Source organism: Arvicanthis niloticus, chromosome 4, assembly GCF_011762505.2.
Source record: "Arvicanthis niloticus isolate mArvNil1 chromosome 4, mArvNil1.pat.X, whole genome shotgun sequence".
In the NCBI taxonomy this organism is placed as follows: Eukaryota; Metazoa; Chordata; class Mammalia; order Rodentia; family Muridae; genus Arvicanthis; species Arvicanthis niloticus.
This window is the reverse complement of record NC_047661.1, coordinates 34,253,465-34,259,464: the sequence shown is the minus strand read 5'-3', so window position 1 is coordinate 34,259,464 and position 6,000 is coordinate 34,253,465.

Here is a 6,000-nt window from a genome sequence, read left to right as displayed (position 1 = left end):
ATGACATTAATGAGAAATGAAATGACAAAATGAAGACAAGTACCAGGAGAAAGAAAAAATAGAAAGAGAAGAGAAAAAAGCAAATTGAAAGGACAAGGAGAAAGATAAGAGACAGAGAAGATGTAGTTAAGGATTAACTAAATTGAAAAGGAATATAAAATTACGAACCAACCCACAAACATACAAACAGAAAACATTTAAAAATCTAAAGGACAAAAGATGAAAAATGGAGAAAGGAGAGAAAATGGATATTATTGAAGAAAGAAAAAGAATTCTACAATGGTAAAGACTAAAGGAGAAGATTAAAAAATCAAATACTACAAGGGTTTGATGGCCTATGTTTACACTGTCACTGTTCAGAAGTTTGGAACTGGATTACTAATAGTCCTAGGCCAACTTAGCCTCTTTGAGAAGAGTCTCAGTTTAGAAGATTTGTCAGGATAAAATGAGACAAAAGAGAGTAAAACATTAAAAAGACGAATGAATAAGAAAAATAAAATACACACAAAAATATGAGCAAGTATTTAAAAGTATTTAAAGTATTTATTTATGAGTAAGTATTTAAACTGAACGATGAAAAGATACTGGCCTGTGACTAGCTCCTTTTCTCGAGCCTCTTAGGCTGTGTGCCACCTATGAGAGCTGAGTCTATATGCAGGTGTGCTTCCTCTTTCTCCTTCACCGGAAGGTGTAGTTTGTAGGCGGAGCTACATTATACTTTATTGGCCTGATAGGAAGGGGCAGAACACAAATCTTTATCTATCCGGTCCAAGTCTCTGATGCCCTTAGGTGTTTGCTCATGGGTTTGGGAGGTGCTCTGTGGATGCCATCATCCAGTCTCAACCCTCTCCTGCTCCACTTTCCAGGTCTGAAACTTTCCTCAATTCACTTCCTGCATGTGTTCACTTGCTACTTCTTCCTACTTTCAGAATGCTGCTAGCTTCCTAACTTAAGAAGTCACCACTACTCCTAACTATGATACTATGATTGGGAGTGCATGAAATTTCAGAGTTTCTCAAAGGCTGATCAGATTTCAGGACTGTACTCACTGGTTTAGCACCTCACCACAGTGGTAGTTTCTGAGTAAGTCACCACTGGCCTTCATAGAATGGCTTTCTATAACTTTCCCAGTGACAGTATGACATATAAACTTAAGGTCTGTTCTGGGCAGCACTGAGATAAATATTAATTGTGGGCTTTTTATTTTTATTTATTTTGGGGTATCTTTTCTCCATCCCTTTCTCTCCCCTCCCCCTTCCTTCATCTCTTCATTCTTTCTTTCCTTCATTTTGCCCTTCCTTTAGTAACTGAAACCAAGACCCGTGTTTTCTGGATCACTTACTTTTTCTTTAGCCTGTGCTCACTTCCTCGGTCGCTGCCCCTGGCTTTCTTTCCCTAGGTGCTCTCCATTCCATTGTCTAAGTTCTCTATTTAAAAATTCATGCTCCATCTGAGGGTTCCCAAACCCATAGACACAGGAAGGGCCTTTTTTTCTCCAGCCTTTCTAGATGTACTTCCTGGGGAACAATAGCTCTTGATGGGTGACAATTCTCGCCACCTTCTAAGACCTTGAGTCCTTCTTCTCACCTCTTCATTTATTATCTGTGGTTCTCTTCTGTAAAATGGGCAGCGTATGTGCCGCCGGTCACACAGGCACTTAAAGAAAGATCACAAAGCAACTACTGTGTGAAGTGCAAAATTGCAAAACTGTCAGAGCCAGAATAAGAAAAAGGTGTAGGTGGGTGAGCATAGTGGAAGGTGCTGCAAAAGAATAAGTAAGAGTTCAAGGCTATCCTGGGCTGCGTGGGAAGACCTTGTTTTTAAGGAAAAACAAAGGGAAAAATGATCAGGGAAGAAAAGAAGGCATGGGTTTTAGAATTCCGGTAGCAAACTGAACAGAGATTAACATGAGGAATCCAGTTCCTTAAGGCCAGCAGTTCAGCCTTGAGTACATGTCTCCTGTAACTCTCTCTAGACATACCAATACCTACTCTCTACTCTAGGCATCTAGAGTGTTAATTCTGTGGTGGGGCTCAGCTGTAGACTTTGTTTTTTCCCTTGTTAAATTCTCCAGGTGTTTCTAGAGAGGAATCCAGGTTAGACTCTCTGTTGTGAGATTCCTGGAATAAATCTTGCAATTTGTTTAAAATGGACAGTTGACTTTTTTTTTTTTTTTTAGCTTTAAAAATTAAATTCATTCTGTTACAAGTAGGGATGAGGCATATGAAGCTCATAAGGAAATGTCGTTGACAAGAAGAGTTTATTTCTAGTCAATAATACCATAATAATGCTAGAAATATTGAACATCCTTTTCATAGTTGGGAGTTCTAGTGCAAGAATGAAATTACTACACTTACCTAACTTTTACAATCGTTTTTCACATTAATGAGCCTTAGAAGTCAGTTTTGTGGAGCTTCAATTACTGAAAGGGCTTTGCAAGTATGATACCATACATCACCGGAAAATATAATAACTCTGATACAAAGAGGGCTGAGGTAATAAAATTATCATAAACAATGTGATTCAGTTATGCCACAAAACATCCAGTGATTAAAAACTTCTATCCCTGCAGTTTCATGGTTTAGATTTAATCCACTTACATTTTGCGCCATTGCTAATTGTATTGTTTGAGAATTCAATGATATGTAAAATATAGAGCACCAACCTAAAACTAAATGTATATCTACTCTAGGATGTCTCAATTTGCTACTTAATTTGAATAAATTTGATGACTGTTGGAAAGTTTCTAAGAAGAATTAGTTTTAAAACATTTGGGACTATTTTCTCTCACAATAGATGCTTAAAATAGACAAGTGCTTAAAGTTAGAAATATTTATGTTCCGGCCTCCCATGGATTCTAGAATAAAACTTTTCTGTAAATGACCATGCTGCTGAGCAGGGGAATCCTCCAAGTGGGACACTGAATTCAGGAGACATGAAGTGATTTTTCCAAAGTCACACAGTTAATTAGAGGCAGAACCTCTTAGCTCCGAAGCTTTTGTCTCTTTCTGGGGAAGTTTGATAAATGCTAACTGAATTTCACATACGATGGACCTTGGACTTATTTGTAATGTTTGGTTCATTTCATGTCAAAACTATACTAGAAGTTCTTGGAGAATGTGTCTTGGATGTGTCCAAACATGCCACAGCTAATTCGTAGGAACTCTGTTCATGTTACTTGACGTCTTTTGAGAAGGTTCAAAGCTTCCCTAGACTGTAGAATTTAAATAGTGGAGTGTGATTAAGACTGCCATAGTATTCTCTGCAGAAATGGCTTTAGTGGCATTAACTTTTAGGGACTTGAGGTCATGACAAATGGCTGGTCAATGAAAATTACAAGTATTGTTAGGGAGCGGAGTCATATATTTTGACTCCTTGCACATTTGATGTCACTAGTATTCTAGAAAGTTTAATCTCCATGTTAACCAGAATGAATGTTATTATGCCAATAACCACGTGCTTTCAGATATATTATCCTAACAGCTTATATTTTGTTCCTGTGGGTGTTCCAGTCTCCCAGCTCCTGATCCAGTCTGCATAGCACAAGTCCTGCCTGCTGTTACAATACCTAATTGTAATGACTTGATAGAAGGGATTACACTCATGGATGAAAATAGGAAAAATAGTCATCTCTGAAGCACATCCTCTTTAATTGCTTGTCTCTGTTAAAATGGAATATGTAATGTCTGACAAAAATGTAGGGAGAGTAATAAAAGCATGGAGGGGAGGGAATGAGGATTGGTTTTAAAAATCCAAGTATTTGAAAATGCAATGTTATTATTGAAGAAACTGAACACATTTTATCATTATGAAATGTATCAATTTTCTAATTTCTGGGAATAGAATACCCGACAAAAGCAACTTAAAAGAAGTACTTAGGTTGGCTTACAGTCTGAGGGGAGGCAGGGCAGGCAGAGGGGCAGGAGTGTGAGGCAGCTGGTTGCACTGTTTCTGGAGTCAGGAAGCACAGATAGACAAATCCTGGCATGCCACCCACTTTCTCTCTTTTATTCAGCCTGAGGCCCACACTTGGGGTTATGTCTTCTCTCCCCACTTACACTTTTCTGGAAGCACCCTCAGAGAGACACCTAGGGACATGTTTCCATGGTGATTCGAGATCCCCTTCAGTTGACTGTGAAGATTCACTAGCATACCAAGTTTGTGATTTTTTTTTTGAACTATCAGTTTGTAAGGGAAATTAATTCTGAGTATACAGTGAGCTGTGTGAAATCCAAGGTCTATTCCAAATTATGCTTCTAGCATCTTAAGTATCAAAGAGAAGACACTCTTCTGTCCTTTTGTGTGCCTCAAACTCTTCAGTTTTCAAAGCCTGGCCTCATAGCCCAGCAGGTATGGAGGAATGTATGCTCATCTCCTCTTAGGAATTTAAGGTGGATGACAGCTGACAATGAACTCTGCCTGAGGCTGGTGTCTTCTCAAAAGAGCCAGCTAGCCTAGGTTTTAATGTTGCCATCTTCTGTCTTGTTTGCCATGACAGAATTGTGCCAGTTTTCAATGAATTCTTTTGATTTGGGTTTCCTCTGACAGAGATGGCAATGTAGAGTGTCACCATGACCTCGAAGGATTATTAGTAATTTTATGTAAGCTTTGTTAATCATCTGTCTTCTGGCCCAGTCTCCAAAGGCTTGTCTCAGACTTCCAGGGAGAAGAGTTGCTTACAAAATGTGATCCAAGGAAAGCATATCCACATGGACCAGGCCCCTGGCCATGTGGTATTGTTGCCTAGTAACAGAGTTCAATCCTAAGAACTCAAAAGGAGAGAGTGAACGGCTACAACTGTGCTTTCTCTGTGGCAGCTGGCTATAAGCTTGAGTCTCTGGGATCAGTCAGGGGAACTGCTTATGAAGGGAAGCAATAACTGCTATCAGTCTGCAATATGACATGTACAAGACAGCAGAAATGGTAGATGACACACACAAAAAAAATCATGAAAAAGTGGTTGTCATGATGTGGTCAAAATTAAATGGAAAAAATATGATGACCTCCTTGAATAACTGAAGAGAGTTTCCCAATGAAGTGTCTCTGCTTGGCTAGGCAGAAGCTACAGCTCTTTGCTCAGTTAGTTTGCTGCTGGAGTTAAATTGATTGGTAAAAATAGGCTACCTGTTGATGCATCGTAGTCAGTTGTAGAGATTTAATGGCTATCAGACATTGGATTCTACTTATTATTGATATTACTACTATAATATTTTTGACCCAATAATAATATTTTCTTATGGCAAGCATACAATATCGCTAACAAAAGAAATCTGATAGACATCAATGAAATAAATCTGGACAATGGAGGCTTATAAAAATCTTTAAAAAATAATCTATAAACATTGGCCTGTAGATTCCACCATGACGTTTGAACAGAATGTTCTCAAATAAAAGTTCTGGGGATGTTTTTCAGAGTTTGCTCTTAGATTTTATTTGATGCAAAAGGATATTCTTATCATTTGCATATCAGAGTGTTTCATTTTATTTTTGAATGGGAAGCAGTTTCCATGATCAGAAGAACTTCACAGTACATACTCAGTTCAGAACTCTACCAACAAAACTTTTCTTAATATTTTACTTCCTTGAACAAAGATCATGACTCCTTTACAGATCTTCAAACAGTGTGGTGACCTCTCTTCAATAGATGTTATTAGTCCCCTTTTCATAAAACATTTTGAAGTTTGTTAACTTAGTAAGTTCCAGGACCATCTGAATGTCACAAGGCCTTTCCCCCCCTGTGGACCACAAAGAAGTTTTTAGAGGGGGTGGGGTTATGGGTTGCCCTCATATCAAAGTGAGTCATGCAATTGATGTAGGAAGACTCAGGTGTGGGATTTGCCTGACTTCTGGCTAGCAGTTTCATTTCATATTGCAACCTTCAGTAAATGATAGAATTCATCATTTCAGCCTTGAATCTTCAAGCTTCTTCCCTTTCTAGCCCAAATCTTGAGGCTTGTGACTCTGAACCTGTATCTAACCTCATATGGGCACACAGGATGA